Source organism: Rutidosis leptorrhynchoides, chromosome 4 (genome assembly GCF_046630445.1).
Source record: "Rutidosis leptorrhynchoides isolate AG116_Rl617_1_P2 chromosome 4, CSIRO_AGI_Rlap_v1, whole genome shotgun sequence".
Taxonomy (NCBI): Eukaryota; Viridiplantae; Streptophyta; class Magnoliopsida; order Asterales; family Asteraceae; genus Rutidosis; species Rutidosis leptorrhynchoides.
In genome coordinates this window covers 226337505-226357519 of record NC_092336.1, presented here as the reverse complement: position 1 = coordinate 226357519, position 20015 = coordinate 226337505, and the positions used below count along the sequence as shown (strand labels likewise).

The window sequence follows — 20015 nt, the reverse complement described above, 5'->3', positions numbered from 1 at the left end:
TGTACTTTGCGTTTTGAATCTTGTACTTTTGTAATTTCGAGACGTTTCTTATCAATAATTGGAACCTTTTTGATTGTCTTTTGTACTTTTGAGCTTTTTGGTCGTTTGCGTCTTCAATTCGTCGAATCTGTCTTTTGTCTTCACCTTTTATTATTTAAACGAATATCACTTGTAAATAGAACAATTGCAACTAAAAGCTTATCTTTCTTGAGGAATAATGCTATGAAATATATGTTCGTTTTTAGCATTATCATTAAGCATAACATCATTCAACCCATTCAGAACCATTGCCAGTTCCATGCTTACCAATTGACGATCCCAACTCTCACTTAGATAGATTCCTCTCCTTATCCAACTCATATAAGCAAAACGGGGTTGAACAAGCTGTAGTTCGCCTATATTTGTTCCCCTATTCCTTAACTCTTCATACAAAAACCTGGTTCGAGGGGTTAGAACCCAACTCTATCACCTCATGGGAGGAAATGGCAACAACTTTCTTAATCAAGTACTTTCTCCCATCAAAACAAATCAGACTTAGGAATGACATCATAAACTTTCAACAAGCATATGATGAATCACTCTACACTGCATGGGAAAGATTCAAACACTTGCTTCGAAGATGCCCGAATCACCGTCTTGAGAGCTCTGATCAGATTTTGACCTTCTACAAAGGTCTGAATCAGAACAACAAGTCTACTCTTGATGCTGTTTCTCAAGGTAACTTCATGAACTTCACTACTGACAAGGCCTGGAGATTGATCGAGGAGATGACTATGCACCATCATGATTGGAACACGGAAGAGCACATTTCATCAGCAACACCGCTTTTTGCCTCCGATCCTATCAAAACCATAAAATATCTCTCGGAACAAATAGAAAACCTCACCAAAGAAGTTGGAGAGCTAAAGAAACTCCCGCAACATGTGTCTGAAGTGCAATTATGCCAGAATTGTACTGAACCACATTCGGCCAAGGTATACGAGGCTGAATGTGAGGACTCTGTTGTATACTCTGATAAGATCCTAGCTCATCCGCACAACCCACCCACTAAACCCACTACCCCACCAGAGACAAGTCCAGATGATGTCCTACTGCGAATCATCCACATGATCACAGCAAGACAAGACGCAGCTGACTTAGTCATGACTAATCACCTGAGTAGTCTTGAAAATCAAATAAGCCAGCTAAATCAACGTCTTGATTCTCTAGGTTGTCCTAAAAATGACTCAAAGGTGGCACATAGCCAACCTTTAGTTTCTTCTAAGGAGAAGAAACTAACTAATACCCGTTCGGTAGTAGTCATTGAGTCATCACCTAAAACACCCATTCCATTCCCGAGCCGTCTCAATCAAAGAAATAACAAAATGAAATCTTTCAAGCTTGACGGTAAATTTTGGACACTGTGTCTAAAAATCCTCATAATAAGAAGTATTTTAGGAAACTCCTATCAACCAAGGATAAGGTACCCGAAGTACCCAATGTCCCACTGAACGCGGATTGTTCAGCCATTCTTTTAAATACTCTTCCTGAAAAACTAGGAGACACCGGACGATTTACCCTTCCTTGTTCTATCTACCAATCTGGTACTATCTATTCTCTCACTGACCTTGATGCCAGCATCAATCTCATGCCCTACTCACTGTTTCATAAACTCAAAATTGGAAACCTTAACCCTACCAAAATGAGCATCCAGCTAGTTGACTAATCCAGTAGATATCCTAAGGGAATAGCTGAGAACGTCATGGTTAAGGTTGACAAATTCCTCTTTCCGGCCGACTTTGTGGTTATGGACTATAAAGAAGACATGAAAACCCCTATCATCTTAGGAAGGCCTTTCATGAATACAGCCAAAGTGATCGTTGACGTTTATTCACGGACAATCACCTTGAGAGCCCGTGGAGAAGAGGTCGCTTTCATGATCGACGAGTCTGTATGTCCTTCTGATGGGAACGCCGAAGTAAATACCATCACCACTAGGAAAGTCACATTCTATTCCGAGAATGAAGAGAAGAAGATAAAAGTAGAAGACAAGATGAATAACCACTCCACACTAGCCCAATCTTCACTCCCACCTTATTTTGATCTTTTAATGACTGGAAAGGATTTCGTTCTAGAAGAACTCTCTGAACCAATTATTCTTGAAACTCCCGACCAGAGTGATGAGGAGGTGGATGAAGAAATAGAAATGGAGAGCCCGGAGAAGAAGAAAGAGATGGAGGATTCTAGCACCGAAGTAGTTGTTAATGTTGCTACCATATCCTTAGAGTACAACATTATGACCAACCTGAAGTCACAAAGAAGAAGGAAGAGTTTTGCGTCAGGGCGACCCTATAAACCATAACTCAAATACATAATGACATACACATCATGGAGCGATGAGGATCCCTTTGAACAACCCGCACAAATCAAGGAGGTAGAAGAAACTGATAGCTTTGTTACACCTCAAGTTAAACAAAGCATTCACTTCAAACCACCTTCTCCTCTCATTGGACATACCTTGTTCTATGTCTGCTTCAATCTCATCAGTATGTTCCAATATTACCTCTTATGTCTACTGATGGATGCAAGGGAGCCGCCTAGATTTCCTGAGAAGTAAGGCTAGAGTCAGGCTCGTGACTCGAACAAAGACAAGCGCTTCTCAGGAGGCAACTCGTGTGTTTATTTTTTTTAGTAGTTGTTAGATTAGAGTTATTAGGTTAGTTGAATAAATGAGAAAGTGAAACTTAAAATGAGATTTTCAAAGTTTCTTACTTGTCATGAACTTAATTGCAATATTTACGTCATTTTCAAAGTCTTAAAATTAAAGGCAGTCAACACTTTAAGTGTGGGATTAAGATTTTAAGTCATACACTGATTTGTTAAATTTTTAAAAACCTAATTTTGAAACCCTTAAGTTTCAAATGACTTTTTCATCAAAACTCAAATCAGTGAGTCTATGGCCTAAAGCTTAATCACCTGTCTAGGCTTAATCTTTTCCATTTTACAAGTAATAGACAGTTATTGATGCCTGTGGTGGAGACTCTTTAAATAATGATAAAATGAAAAGGAAACCCGTTGATTATTTCATTGCAAGTTATTGGTGGATGTTGTATGGAGGATGAGAATGCTCTATTGAGCTCGAGTACACTTCAAGAAGATCGATTCGAATCCAACAGAAGATGGTTCCGACTCCATCTACCTTTAGATCCTCAACTCACCACCGCACCCAAGGGGAGTAATTCGTTTCTTTCTCTTCTTTTACTTATTTTGCTTCGTTATATCCTTAAACTATACCCTATCCTAAGCTTATCACTAAGTGTGGGATTCCAACCTAATATTGAGCTTAGATACATTTTCTGACATGTTTAAACTCTAAGTGTGGGATTTTAGATCCCTAAAATCTAAGAATGAACATTAGGGACAATGTTCCTCTAAGTGTGGGATAGCGATGTAGTACACCGTAATTAGCTATGGGATGCTCGGAAAATGTTCTTAACATAAAATTTTACTAAGCTTTTCGAGTATACCTACTATTTAGATTCTTTATCCTCAACGTATATTTTTCAAAAATTTTGACTAAATGATACTTTCTGAAAAAGTACTTTCGAAAATCAAGTTTGTTTGTTCTAAAATTAAGACAAATGAGGACATAAATCTTCTTAAGGATGAACCGATTCTCTAAAAGAGCATTGCATGACTAGGCATTATCAACCCAATATAATTGCTGTGAGGTACCCCAAAAATGGCTTAATAAGCATTCATTTTTTTATGCTTCACTATCTTTCCGTTGAGAGTGCCGATGTTAGCATTTAGAGTTAGAACTTGACCTTGACATACATTTCGAGGCCAATGGTTAGTAAGCGCCATACGTAGTGTAGGTGCCATGCTCCTTCCGAAATCATTCTGAATAGAGAAGACAAAAACCATCCGTTTTCATTTCCACTCCACGCATTTAAACCGACTAACTCACCCTAAAGAGTTGATGAATCAAAAAATATTCACCCCAAATTCACTATCAAATACGTTACCCTTTCCACCCACTTTTCTTTCTCATTTTCAAAATCTAGAAATTCAAAGAGATAGATCGACCAAGTTTACTTCAAACACTTGTCGAAAAATTTCGAAATTCCAGACTGTTTTTGATAGGTCAAAAAGACCTATTTCTGGTGAAATACCTTTCTCTCTGGGCACAAGAAGAAATAGACAAAGTTATGAAGATGGGATATCAAAAAAAAAAATAAAAATAAAAAAAAAATTTGTTGAGCAAAGTCTCAAAAATAAAGAAGAGAAAAGTCTTCAAATAAAAGCATAGATCCCCCAAGAAAATGAAGATTGTGACTCAGGAGGATTGCAGAAAAGAAGCAAAGTCTTCGCTGAAAATAAGCACCCTCTATAAGGAACTCTTCAACAAAAATAGAGTATCATCTTTCCTAGAAAAAGTATATCATCATAAAACCGAAATCTATCGAATCTCTCTAAATTTCAATGATTCAAAAATCACCCTTTTCGCCATATCAAACCTTCACTTTTATCCGAAAACCAACCTTTAAACCCTCTCTTCCTCTTGAAAGAATGATTAGGGAGAAGATCAGTGCCGTCCTTATCTAACCGGTGGAGATTTGATTCTTGGTCAAGCCTATGACAATACTTGCAGCATGACTGGCTATGAGCAAATTCTTTTCATAGATTTATAGGGAACCCCAAACACTTAAGTGATTTGAGTGACCCGTGTAAGGAAGCCAATGTCATGTAACCTCCCCTCATGCTTGCAGAGATAGTTTCTACCCTTTTAGAAGGCGATTTGTCTGATCTTGCTCTTACAATAAATAACAAACCACTTGAATAATAGAACGGAAACCTCAGAAGCATCCTTGAACTCATAATAAAAGAGGGGTTTGCTTGAGGACAAGCCAAGTCTAAGTGTATGATATTTGATATCGGCCAAAAAGTCACGTTTTTACCCCCGATATTGAGCCCTAAAACCATAAAGTTCTAAACTTTATCGCCAAAATAATCACTTTGTTGGTTAATTTGGTAGATTTAGTCATTACAAAGGCTACGTATCAAGAATCACTAAAAACGGATGAGAAACGAGGAAAAACGAGCAAAACCGGCTAAGACGATTAACTCGCGTTTAAATAACTTATTTTATAATTTTTGGAAAAGTTTAATTACTTAACCTCATGTTGTAGGATATTCAATTATGAATGCGTGCGCGCAAGAATCGACAAAAAACGGAGCTAAAACGAAGATTCTAGAGCAAAAATGGTGAAAGACAAGAAATCAAGTTACGATCCAGTGAATCAAGGCTGACCAGCACCAAATACGGCCTGCCATATGGGCTGCCATACGGCCTGCTAGTATGGGGTACAGCCTGCCAGAGCCCCTTGCCATACGGCCTGCCAGTATGGGGTATGGCCTGCCAGAGCCCCCCTGCCAAAGCCCTTTGCCGTACGGCCTGCCAGGCGTTTTTTAGAAAAAACCCCCTTGGCAAAGCCCCTTGCCAATGCCCCTTGCCAGGCGTTTTTTGGCCAAAAATTACAATTTTGCCCTCAAGCTTTGCTTATAAAAGGAGGCCTTCATTTCTCATTTCAACACACACCATTCTTCACTTTTCTCTCTAAATATCTCTCTATAGTCGCTCTCTAGTGATCTATAGGAGATTAGTTCTCTCTACTTTCTCTCTCTAGTTTCTAGAGAGAGAAAAGTACAGAGATTAGGAAATGTAATTATCTCTCTATTGTCGCTCTCTAGTGATCTATAGGAGATTAGTATGTAGTTAGTAATAGAAGCTTTCAAGCATTGTAACGCTATGGATATTATGAAGAAATACAAGTGTTATTATGCCGACATTATTCGGTAATATCTATCCTTTCTTTTATCAGTTTATTATAATATTTTTGTTCGATGTTTATGATTTACTGATGTTAGAAATGCTTGTTGACATGATGTGTGAGTAATTGCTTGATTGTTTGCCATGATTTAATAATGTTAGTTAGGGATAATTATCGTCTCGTACTCGCTTTCTGTCTATGATATTAAACCTCGTTATTATCGTCCTTCCACCAATAAACGTGATTAAAACCTTTTATAAAGTCGACATTATAAAGGTAATTAGTTATCTGTGTTTATGTATTGGTCAAGGTATGAACCCATCAAAAATACTATAAAGTACATGGGGAATTACTGTAGGACCAGATCAAGACATTGGTCAAGAGTATAAGACTCGAGGAAATACTGTTGCAACAATAGTGTACAGTGTTGTAATACCCTAATATTTATGGTACAAAAGTGTAAATAGAGTACATAAAGCGTGGGAATAAATGTAGATTTTAAACAGAAGTTAGAGGCTGTTCAGGCCTCAGTGCGCGCATCGCACACATATGAGTGCGCGTGGTGCACTCCCACTGTAGCTGGATTCTGCCTTTTCTAATTAGATATTTTGGAAGGGCTTTGTGGTAATTTCACTTGTGAAACGAGTTAAGGTGACAAGGTCAGTAGTTGGGGTATCATAACTCCATCTTCAACCACCTTCATCTTTCTAATTTAATTTTAGTGAGAGAAACCCATTTGAGTGAGTGAAAGCTCAAGTAAAGGAAGAAGGAGCTAGTTTTGGGTCTTAGCTCGAGTCATAAAGTTGTTCATCTCCTCACTAGCTACATTTTGGTTGTGGTAGTAAGTTCTAATCTTGATTTCCTTAATTTGATTTGTTTAAGGGTTAGGGCTTGGGTTAGTGATGAACATAAAACCCATTATTGGTGATTTTGGGGGTTTGTGGGTAAGATTAAGTCACGAGGACTCAAGAACGACCAACCTAGGGTTTCAAAGTAATAAATGGTGTTAATGAGTCTAAAATGGTTAGTTAATCACTAGCTCATTTGTGTTGCTAGTAAAAAGTGTTTCTAGGGTCCATGGTTGACTTGAAATGGGTCAAATGGGTATGTTTGTCCTAGAGGGATAAAATGTGTATGAAAACACCCTAGTTATGTGTTGATAGAGGTCTTAGAACCTTAATCACTAGCTTTTAGTGATTAGTTGGGAGTCTTGACCTTTATTGAGTGATTCTAGTGCAAATGGGTCATAAATGCACTAGTGAGGCTAGTTGGTGGAAAGTCCAACTTATTATGTGAATTAATTGAGAATTAATTGTGTTAGGTGACTCGCTTTGAAGTTACAAGTTGTTATTGGAAATCTCGCCAAGTCAACAAGGTGAGTGGAATGATTATACATGTGTGTATATAATGTATCAATTTGTAGGGCGGGGAAGGGGCCGGATATATGTTGTCTATACCACCAAGAGTTAGTGATATATTTCGTTATACACTAACAATGGATATTTTGTTATCTAAATCGCCCAAGAGTTAGTGATATATTTCGTTGTACACTAACGATTGCTTTGAACGGATATTTCATTGTCCGTGTCGCCTAGGGGGTTAGTGATATATTTCGTTGTACACTAACGGTTGTTAGGAACATCGATGGGAAATTCGAAGTATCATTCCCATGTATTATTGGTTAACCATAATTACGCGTTGTAGTGTAGCATACTATATTATTCGGGTTATATATATACTATTGTTGTGCTAGCTTGCGATCTTGAAGGGTTTAGAGTTATACTTGCGATGGTATGCTATGTAAATTGCTAGCGTATATGAGGTATTTGTGTAAGTGTATGCAAGTAGGTATATTATATATGTATGTGTATAATTATTGCATTCACTAAGCGTTAGCTTACCCTCTCGTTGTTTACCTTTTTAGGATCCGGCTTGGATAAGGGCAAAGGTATTCGCACGGATTAGTAGCTTTCGGGGGTTATAGCTTTTTAGAAGTTCGACCAAGATTTGGGTAGTTTAACCCCAAACACCATGCTCTAGTGACGTTTGGCAATTAAACTTTTTGTGGTCGAAACTCGTATTTCTTACTTAATGGTATTTAGGGCATATGTGGGCCCCGTGATGTAAAACTCATTTTATCAATGATTCGTGCTAGTTTTACTTATACTAATATGATGTGAAAAGAATTTCGTCTAAAAATGATGGGAAGTGTTAGATCTTTTTACGAATATGGAACAAGTTGGACAGCGGGCTGCCAGGCTCTGTGCGCGCCGCGCACAGGGAGGGCTGCGCGCTGCGCACCCTGCCTGGGCAGGCCTGCTTCGAATTTTTTTTTTTTTTGCAGTTTTGGTTGGTTAACGGGTTGGGTCGTTACAAGTGGTATCAGAGCTTGGTCTAAGGAATTTAGGTGACTTGAGATAGGCGCCTAGACTTAGACTTTTGTGTTGTTAAATTATATGCGGGACTTGTAGGACTACGGGTCGGTGTGGGTTTTGATTAGTTCTTTGATGCAAAGGTGGTCTAACTATGCTTATGTTATGACATACTAATCATGTGTTATTGTTTTGAACATCGAGCAAGATGGTTGTGATACGTTTGAGCATGGCACGACATGTGAGCGTAATAGTGAGTCGCGACTACTATTACGGTTGCAAGTCAAGTCAAGCAAGGATGTGTGACAAGTATCGAGCTAGATGTGGTGTGTGTGCGGTCATATGCATAGGTATATATGTGTATTAAATTGTTGGTGATGTCTAATCCACTTTTAATCTTTAGAATGAAGACGAGAAACGGAACGGATACGAATGGCAATGGTGGTCCCTCTCATGTGGAGGAAGATGAGATGACTACCAAGATTGAGACCGCTTTAGAAAACTATGTTTCGGTTTTCTCATGAAGGGTTAAACAAATACTCGAAGAATCGGTTTCGGAACAAATTGTCGATATGATTCAAGAACGAATGGCCAATGCCTTCAAAGAAGAAGTTGAAAGGAGGTTTCCTAGACCTCAAAATGGGGGCGAGTTGGAGTTTAGCTATAAGAACTTCTTGGCGACTAAGCCTCCTCACTTTCACGGGGATCCCGACCCCATGAAAAGTGCCGCTTGGATCTCCGATGTTGAAGGTTGTTTTTCCACGACCGAGTGCCCACTCGAGAAGAAGACAAGGCTTGCTACTATTTTGTTGAGGGGCCATGCTAAAGATTGGCTCGATGGTAAAATTGATATGGTGGGTGATGCGGCTTTTGTGGGGTTGTCTTGGGCGGAGTTCAAGAAGGAATTTTTCCTCGAATATCGTACGCAAGCAGATCTTTCCAAATTTCGCAATGAGTTAAGGAACATGCGTCAAGGGTCTTTGGACCTAAACACTCTCAAAACCAATTTTCTCGCCAAAGCGCGTTTTTGCCCCGAGTATGTGGGGAATGATCAATTGTTAATGGAAGACTTTCATGCGACCCTTAGAAATGATTTGAAGGGTAAAATTATTATTGGTCATGTTGAGACTTTTGCTAAGCTTTTGGCGGTGGCAAAGGGGTTTGAAGCGCAAGCTCCGAGTCCGGTTAGTTATACGCCAAGTAAAAGAAAGTTTGAAGCTTCTAGTTATTCGAACAAGAAGAGTAGGGGAGCATCCGAAAGTGTTAGTAGTGTGAAGAAAGGAACTTCTAATGTCCACGTGACCACGTGCTACAATTGTGGGCAAAAAGGTCACTACTCTCGTGATTGCCCAAAACCGCGTGCTAATGTGATCACATGTTTTAATTGTCAACAAGAAGGGCACCGAAAGTCGGAGTGCCCCGATCTCTGAAATGATCAAGTTAAGAGGATAGAGAAGGCAGCAGGGTCGGCAAGGGGGCATAATTATTTGATGACCAATGATGAAGCTAAGCAATCCAATGAAGTCTTTTCAGGTACTTTCATGGTTAACTCTAATCTGGCGAGGATTCTATTTGATAGCAGTGCAAGTTTATCATTTGTGTCTCCAAAATTTGAGCCTAAACTTAATAAACTGTTAGCTAAGTTAAGTCGTCCGGTAGAAGTCGAAATAGCGGATGGCAAGACGGTGCTAGTGGTTGATGTGTGTAAAAATTGTAATGTTGTGTTTGGTGCCGAAAACTTTAAAATTGATCTCATCCCGATGACTTTGGGTGATTTTGATATCGTGGTTGGTATGGATTGGCTCGATCATAATAGAGCCGATATTGCATGCCATGAAAAATCTATTCGTGTGAAGACCCCAAGTGGGGGAGAGTTAATTATTCATGGCGATAAGCGTAGAAGACTTGTGCCGATATGCACTTTTGCACGGGCACGTCGTTTCCTTGTTAGTGGTGGCATGGCTTTTCTTGCCCATGTTGTTGATACTCGTGATAAGCCACCACCCATTCGCGAGATTCCGATGGTTAATGAATTCGAAGACGTTTTTCCGGATGAGTTACCGGGTATTCCGGCGGAAAGACAAGTTGAATTTCGCATTGAGTTGGTTCCGGGAGCTACTTCCATTGCTAAAACTCCTTATCGTTTAGCACCGATGGAAATGCAAGAATTGTTAAATCAAACCCAAGAGTTACTTGAGAAGGGTTTTATTCGACCGAGTGCTTCGCCATGGGGTGCTCCGGTCTTGTTCGTGAAGAAGAAAGATGGTAGTATGCGTATGTGCATTGATTATTGGGAGTTGAATAAAGTGACGATCAAGAATCGTTATCCATTGCCTAGGATTGACGATTTGTTTGACCAACTCCAAGGTGCGACGTATTTCTCAAAAATTGACCTACGGTCCAGCTATCATCAAATGCGGGTCCGTGAGGAAGATATTGAGAAAACGGCCTTTCGAACGCGTTACGGGCATTTTGAGTTTGTAGTTATGCCTTTTGGTCTTACGAATGCACCGGCGGCATTCACGGATCTTATGAACCGAGTGTGCCAATCTATGTTGGACAAGTCGGTAATTGTGTTCATCGACAACATACTTGTCTATTCGAGGTGTATGAAGGAACATGAACATCATTTGCGTAGTGTGTTGAAAACTTTGCGGAAGGAGAAGTTGTATGCTAAGTTCTCGAAATGTGAATTTTGGCTAAGGGAAGTTCAATTCCTTGGCCATATTGTGAACAAGGATGATATTTAAGTAGATCCGGGGAAGATAGAGACGGTGAAGAGTTGGGGACAACCGACTACGCCTACGAAAATCCGAAGTTTTCTCGGATTGGCCGGTTATTATCGTCGGTTTATCCAAGACTTTTCTAAGATTGCTTCTCCATTGACGAAATTGACGAGGAAGAACGCGAGATTTAATTGGGAAAACGAGCAAGAAATTGCTTTTCAATTGTTAAAAGAGAAATTGTGTCAAGCTCCGGTCTTGGTGTTACCGGAAGGTGTAGACGATATGACGGTTTATTGTGATGCTTCTTTAAATGGGCTCGGGTGTGTTCTAATGCAATGAGGTAAAGTCATTGCTTACGCCTCACGCCAATTAAAGGAACATGAAAAGAATTACCCGACACACGATCTCGAACTAGCGGCGGTGGTCCATGCTTTGAAAATTTGGTGCCATTACTTGTATGGTGTCAAGTGTACGATTTATTCAGATCACAAGAGTTTGAAACATATTTTTGATCAAAGGGATTTGAATTATCGTCAACGTAGATGGATGGATGTGGTGAAGGATTATGATTGTGAGATACTTTACCATCCGGGCAAGGCGAATGTAGTCGCGGATGCGTTAAGTCAAAAGAGTCAACATCCGGTGATACGTTTAGGATTGTTGCGCATGACAATTACTAACGACTTTCTCGAGAAGCTCGGTGAGATTCAAATTGAAGCCTTTGTCCATAATAAACGTGAAGAGCGGATCGTGGGGCAAACGGAGTTTATTACGTTGGGCCCTCAAGGTTTGTTGTCCTTTCAAGGAAGAGTGTGGATACCAAGGATGGGGGAATTCTGAAAGGTGATTCTTGATGAAGCGCACAAGTCTAAGTATTCCGTTCATCCGGGTGCGACAAAGATGTATCTTGATTTGAAGAAAGATTATTGGTGGCCGGACATGAAACGCGACGTTGTTAAGTATGTTGAGCAATGCGTCACATGTTTGCAAGTTAAAGCCGAACACCAAAAGCCGTATGGTAAGTAGCAACTGCTAGAAATTTCGATGTGGAAGTGGGAACATATTACCATGGATTTTATTACCAAGTTGCCGAAAACGGCAAGAACCCAATTTGATACTATTTGGGTGATTGTTGATAGATTGACGAAAAGTGAATTGTTTCTTCCTATTAAAGAAGCAATTACGTCAGAGGCTCTTGCGAAAATGTTCATTAAATAAGTGATATCGATACATGGCGTTCCCGCGTCTATCATTTCGGATCGGGACACGCATTTTACTTCTCAATTTTGGAAGAAGTTTCATGAAGATATGGGTACGAGGGTGAATATGAGTACGGCGTACCATCCTCAAACGGACGGTCAAACCGAACGTACGAATCAAACATTGGAGGATATGTTGCGAGCGTGTATTATTGATTTCGGTGGTAGTTGGGATGAACACTTGCCTTTGGTGGAATTCTCTTACAATAATTTTTTTCACTCTAGTGTTGGAATCTCACCATATGAGATTTTATACGGTAGAAGGTGTCGAACCCCGATTTGTTGGGGCGAAGTGGGTCAAAGGGAATTCGGGAGCACCGACTTGGTATTGGAGACGAATAGTAAAATCGAAATGATTCAGACTCGTTTGAAAGCGGCGCAAGATAGACAAAAGTCTTATGTCGATAAATGTAGGTGACCGATCGAGTTTCAAGAGGGTGACATGGTGATGCTCAAGGTTTCGCCGTGGAAGGGTATTATTCAGTTTCGAAAATGGGGAAAGTTAGCTCCTCGGTTTATTGGGCCATTTAAGATTTTAGCTAGTGTTGGTGAAGTTACGTATCGTTTGAAATTACCCTAAGAGCTTGTGGGGATCCATAATACATTTCATGTTTCCCATCTCCGTAAGTGTCTTGCGGATGATTCGTCATGGGTGCCATTAAATGAGATTGAGCTAAACAACAAGTTAGAGTATGTTGAAGAGCTGATTGCTATACTTAATGAAAAGGTGAAAATGTTGCGTAACAAAGAGGTGAGGACCTTTAAGGTCCAATGGCGTCGTAGTAAAGGTTCCGAGTTTACATGAGAAACCGAAGAATTTGTGTTGGTATATCTTCCCGCTTGTCATGCAGCTTGGATCGCGAGGACGCGCTCTGATTCAAGTGGGGGAGAGTTGTAACACCTTAATATTTGTGGTACAAAAGTGTAAATAGAGTAGATAAAGCATGAGAATAAATGTGGATTTTAAACAGAAGTCAGAGGCTGTTCAGGCCTCAATGCGCGCAGCGCACACATATGGGTGCGCGTGGCGCACTCCCACTGTAGCCGGATTCTGCCTTTTCTAATTAGATATTTTGGAAGGGCTTTGTGGTAATTTCACTTGTGGAACGAGTTAAGGTCACAAGGTCAGTAGTTGGGGTATCATAACTCCATTTTCAACCACCTTCATCTTTCTAATTTAATTTTAGTGAGAGAAACCCATTTGAGTGAGTGAAAGATCAAGTAAAGGAAGAAGGAGCTAGTTTCGAGTCTTAGCTCGAGTCATAAAGTTGTTCATCTCCTCACTAGCTACGTTGTGGTTGTGGTAGTAAGTTCTAATCTTGATTTCCTTAAATTGATTTGTTTAAGGGTTAGGGCTTGGGTTAGTGATGAACATAAAACCCATTATTGGTGATTTTGGGGGTTTGTGGGTAAGATTGAGTCATGAAGACTCAAGAACGACCAACCTAGGGTTTCAAAGTAATAAATGGTGTTAATGAGTCTAAAATGGTTAGTTAATAACTAGCTCATTTATGTTGCTAGTAAAAAGTGTTTCTAGGGTCCATGGTTGACTTGAAATGGGTCAAATGGGTAGGTTTGACCTAGCGGGATAAAATGTGTATGAAAACACCCTAGTTATGTGTTGATAGAGGTCTTAGAACCTTAATCACTAGCTTTTAGTGATTAGTTGGGAGTCTTGACCTTTATTGAGTGATTCTAGTGCAAATGGGTCATAAATGCACTAGTGAGGCTAGTTGGTGGAAAGTCCAACTTATTATGTAAATTAATTGAGAATTAATTGTGTTAGGTGACTCACTTTGAAGTTACAAGTTGTTATTGGAAATCTCGCCAAGTCGACAAGGTGAGTAGAATGATTATACAAATGTGTTTATAATGTATCTATTTGTATGGCGGGGAAGGGGCCGGATATATGTTGTCTATACCACCAAGAGTTAGTGATATATTTCGTTGTACACTAACAATGGATATTTCGTTGTCCAAATCGCCCAAGAGTTAGTGATATATTTTGTTGTACACTAACAATTGATTTGAACGGATATTTCGTTGTCCGTGTCGCCTAGGGGGTTAGTGATATATTTCGTTGTACACTAACGGTTGTTAGGAACACCGATGGGAAATTCGAAGTATCATTCCCATGTATTATTGGTTAACCATAATTATGCGTTGTAGTGTAGCATACTATATTATTCGGGTTATATGTATGTTATTGTTGTGCTAGCTTGCGATCTTGAAGGGTTTAGAGTTATACTTGCGATGGTATGCTATGTAAATTGCTAGCGTGTATGAGGTATTTGTGTAAGTGTATGCAAGTAGGTATATTATATATGTATGTGTATAATTATTGCATTCACTAAGCGTTAGCTTACCCTCTCGTTGTTTACCTTTTTAGGATCCAGCTTGGATAAGGGCAAAGGTATTCGCACGGATTAGTGGCTTTCGGGGGTTATAGCTTTTTGGAAGTTCGACCAAGATTTGGGTAGTTTAACCCCAAACACCATGCTCTAGTGAAGTTTGGCAATTAAACTTTTTGTGGTCGAAACTCGTATTTCGTACTTAATGGTATTTTGGGCATATGTGGGCCCCGCGATGTAAAACTCGTTTTATCATTGATTCGTGCTAGTTTTACTTATACTAATATGATGTGAAAAGCATTTCGCCTAAAAATGATGGGAAGTGTTAGATCTTTTTACGAAAATGGAACAAGTTGGACAGCAGGCTGCCAGGCTCTGTGCGAGTCGCGCACAGGTAGGGCTGCGCGCCGCGCACCCTGCCTGGGCAGGCCTACTTCGAATATTTTTTTTTATTTTGCAGTTTTAGTTGGTTAACGGGTTGGGTCGTTACAAGTGTTGATGTACTATAGGACCACTTGGGCATGGTCAAGGTTAGAAGCTATGGAACCACTATAAGTCTAGTACATGGTGGATAACTAAGGGATTTATTGGGTAGATTTAAGTAAGGGCTGGTTTAAGTCATAAATGGGAATTTAACGCACTACAATATAAACTAAGCTTATAAATCTTTAAGGATGACTGAGAACTATTTGATGTTCTAATTTGTCTACAAACCCTTAGATTTTACTAAACCATTGACAGAAAGGGATTCGAAACACAATCATAATCACTCATTTGGGTGATACACTAAGGTGTTAAGAAAGGTTGGATATTATCTATATAAGGTTATGCTACTTTATTCGTGCGCCCAAGGTATGCACTGCATCCAAGATGGGCCGCTTATATTCTTAAACCGGATAAAGCGTCGGGAGTTGAACATAGTCCATCCGATCAGAATCTTCAAAGCCTAGTTCTTCGTGACATGCTAATCGGGAAACCGCTTAGTAGGGAATCTAGTGTTCACACCAAGGTATATCTTGAAATGTCCCGTTCATATTGATTATAAACGTTCCATATTAATTGATTTCGTTGCGAGGTTTTGACCTCTATATGAGACGTTTTTCAAAGACTGCATTCATTTTTAAAATAACCATAACCTTTATTTTATCAATAAAGGTTTTAAAAACATTACGTAGATTATCAAATAATGATAATCTAAAATATACTGTTTACACACGACCATTACATAATGGTTTACAATAGAAATATATTACATTGACATATGTTTCTTGAATGCAGTTTTTACACAATATCATACAAACATGGACTCCAAATCTTGTCATTATTTTAGTATGCAACAGCGGAAGCTCTTAGTATTCACCTGAGAATAAACATGCTTTAAATGTCAACAAAAATGTTGGTGAGTTATAGGTTTAACCTATATATATCAAATCGTAACAATAGACCACAAGATTTCATATTTCAATACACATCCCATACATAGAGATAAAAATCATTCATATGGTGAACACCTGGTAACCGACATTAACAAGATGCATATATAAGAATATCCCCATCATTCCAGGACACCCTTCGGATATGATATAAATTTCGAAGTACTAAAGCATCTGGTACTTTGGATGGGGTTTGTTAGGCCCAATAGATCTATCTTTAGGATTCGCGTCAATTAGGGTGTCTGTTCCCTAATTCTTAGATTACCAGACTTAATAAAAAGGGGCATATTCGATTTCGATAATTGAACCATAGAATGTAGTTTCACGTACTTGTGTCTATTTTGTAAATCATTTATAAAACCTGCATGTATTCTCATCCCAAAAATATTAGATTTTAAAAGTGGGACTATAACTCACTTTCACAGATATTTCCTTCCTCGGAAATAAGATTTGGCCACGGATCGATTCACGAACCTATACAAATATGTTCATATATATCTGTGACGATCGCTCCAAATCCATATGGACGAACACGTCATTCATTGATTTATTTGCGAGGTATATGACCTCTATATGATACGTTTTGTAAACATTGCATTCTTTTGAAAAGGCACACCATAAATGTATATTTAAATCAAAGGTTTTCGACATCTGATGATTTCTACATATAGACAATCACCGTATATAATAGTTTACAATAGTACTTTCGTTGACAATGCAGTCAAAATAAGGTACATGGTGATGAATTGGTGAATGCAACGTTTTCTTGAAAAATATGCCATGTAAGACTCCATGCACATAGCTTGTATATCATAATAGCAAACAGCGAAAGACTTCCAGGGAACCTGAGAATAAACATGCTAACAAGTGTTAACACAAAGGTTGGTGAGTTCATAGTTTGTATGTTTCGCATAATCTGTATATAAAGATGGATCACAAGATTTCAGTTGTTTCATCCCGAAACGTTTATCAAAATATTCTACAAGATTGAGCACCCTGGTAACTAAACTTTAACGTCTATATAATAAGTACCCCTGTTTTAACATACATGCAACCAACATGTACAATACACACAAACCAACGTGTACTAAACTCAAATAGCATACGTCTGTTTAATAGTTCAGGCTAGGGTTTCTATACCTGGAACAGACGGGGATGTCAAGCCCTATGGATCCATATACTACTACTCGCGCCCACCAGTTCTTATAACTGGCAGTTACTAGTTACCAAAGCTAAGGGATTTTAGGTTCAAACTCGGTGTAGAATTTAGTATGTACTTGTATCCATTGCGTTTAAAATGAAGTGCATGTATTCTCAGCCCAAAAATATAGATTGCAAAAGCAATTAAAAAAGGAGCAAATGAAACTCACACATATAAATATTGTAAATCAATTAATAAAGCATTTGCATGTATTTTCAGCCCAAAAATGTAGAGAGTAAAAGGGATCATATGAAACTCACCTTAGCAGCACATAAAGTTGTTCATCGTAATGTGACCGAAACCCGGAATATCAAATAATCGTAGATCTCAACCTAGAGAACATATGTTGGTCAATAAATGTCTATCAAGCTAGGTCTGGTCATAGTGTATCACAACCCTAATTCTCGAGATCGACATACAAAAGTTTATCAAAAGTCATTTCAAAAAGTCATTCTGATTTTAGTTCAACAAAACGAGACGTGCCTTATATAAGGATTCATTTACTCGGTTGGTAATATTTAAAAATCTATTTTATCAATCTCGTAAACAAGTTGTTTAAATCTTAATTGTAGATTCAAAAGCAATTTCAATTAACGTCAATCATAATTCAGTTGCTTATATCTTTTAATCCGTTCATCGAAACTATTCGATATCTAAATGAAAAGTTATTGATTTTTCGCTAGCTTTCCAAAAACATGTACATCATATACCTTTTACCAGTAATATATGTATTTAATTCGTGATTCATTATAAACTGTTTAGCGACGAAATTTAGCATACAAGCATGTATAAATATATATATACTCGAGCACTAGACATGGATACACAATTATTATGTAAAAGATAAAATATAAGTACTTACATATCAATATTGAGATTCAATATTGTAGGAAAGTACGTAGACGTAACGGAGATGATAAACACTAGTTTTGACTTGCAAACAAAACCCTTGAACAATACCCATAACCTCCTTAGTAATAACCCATATTTTCCTTAGCTCTATCCCGCTCGAAAACCCATTTTTGAAAGTGACACGCTCATAACCTCGTCGTAGTATTTTATGTATAATACTAATTATTAATAATACTAATAATAATAAGATTAATAATAATATTAATCTTAATAATAATAATAATAATAATAATAATAATAATAATAATAATAATAATAATAATAATAATAATAATAATAATAATAATAATAATAATAATAATAATAATATAACAGAGGGAGTAATTGTGCAACAAATGAACAAAAATCGTCGAAATTTATAGATGTTTGCTGGGATCTGTCACCATGCGATCGCATGGCTCCCATGACCAATTCCCATGCGATCGCATGGATTGGTTTTACAGCTCACAATGTTTTATCGTGTACCTCGTCGACATATATTATAATCGTAAATTGAATTTAAAATTTTAAAAAGTCGTATTTATTAAATACTTCAGGGGTATTCTATGTAACTTATAATTATTAATTTCTATCATGTCGTTTTCATGTGAATAGTAAATGAATTAATTTAAATTCAACTATTTAAGCTACACGTTGTACGTTGTGCTTTACAAATTGTACATTATTAATTTAACTTTATTTCTTAAAAAAAATACAAAAATTATATCATAAAAATAAAATGACTTAATACGTAAAAATTTTAATTTGAAATAGCATCGTTTAATAGTAAATTTTTAATCATTTCGTATATAAATATTATTCGCATGATTCCATATATATCGAAAACTCTTATATTTATTAAAATATATATATAATACATGTTATGACGTTCGTGAATCGTTGGACAAACAGGGTGGTCAACCGTTATATATGAAAAAAATCATTTTCAAAAGTTTCAAAATTCATTGCTTATCATGTCGAAAATATTAAATCATATAGAGAATTGGTTTAAATAAGTCGAAATTTTCTGGGTCATCACAGTACCTCCCCGTTAAAGAAATTTCGTCCCGAAATTTGAGTGAGGTCGTCATGGCTAACAATAAAAATGTTTTCATGACGAATATGAGTTGATAAATAGAATTTCTATCATCGTTGAATAATATGGATAAAACAATCCAATTACTCGAAGCGTATGAGGGAAGTTATCGTAAAAGAGTGAAATGAAGAATAGAGATGCATCTTATCTCTTGACGTAGTAACGATTGATTTCCGGAATTTAAAGAATAGAAAATCTTCTTAATCTAAATAAGATTTGATTCTTCAGAATTTACGGAAATTAAGATTTTTTTTTTGATTAAATGCGCAATCTGCCTCGATTGCTATGTCTGATATTTCGCTATAAATTGACCTCTTCCGTTTCATTTATTTTCACCACTCTTATAATCTTCTTTCTTATTTCATACATCCCAATAGATTGTGAAAATGCTTAATCCAGTTCTGATTCTTGATATTTTCCTGGCTATCGTATCCTTCATTCTTCTTTTTCATCTGCCACCAGAGGAAGTTATTTTCTTCTACTATTACCTTAGGGTTATAGTGTTTTTCATTCTCCCGTGTCTTTATATTGCTATACGCATTGATATACATGGTTTGTAATTTCGGGGTTGTTATCGGGCTTATATTCTCCTTTATATTTCGGAGCTTTATGCTTTCGTTTTCTCTTCCCTACTTTAAGTCAAGCGAATAATGGTCCAAAATTCGTAGGTATGGATTTTGAAATGAACATAATTAATATTATAAGAAAGAAACGGTAATGGCACAATCTGACTTGTCAAATTACCAGAATACCTCGAAAAACCGAATCATCAAGAAAAATATTTTCTTGATATGTTTAGAGTTTAAATAGAATGAAAGAGTTATGTAACATGGTTCAAGATGAGGGTGTGACCTGTGAACCTTTATCACGTTC

General features: G+C 37.7%; 1 non-coding gene across 1 annotated transcript; it reads right to left on the bottom strand.

The window, feature by feature from the left end:
* Positions 1 to 530: 530 nt before the first annotated feature.
* LOC139845786 (small nucleolar RNA R71) lies at positions 531 to 637 on the bottom strand. Its single transcript, XR_011758543.1, has one exon. It is a non-coding gene; the product is annotated as a small nucleolar RNA R71 (small nucleolar RNA).
* Between the last annotated feature and the right edge of the window lie 19378 nt (positions 638 to 20015).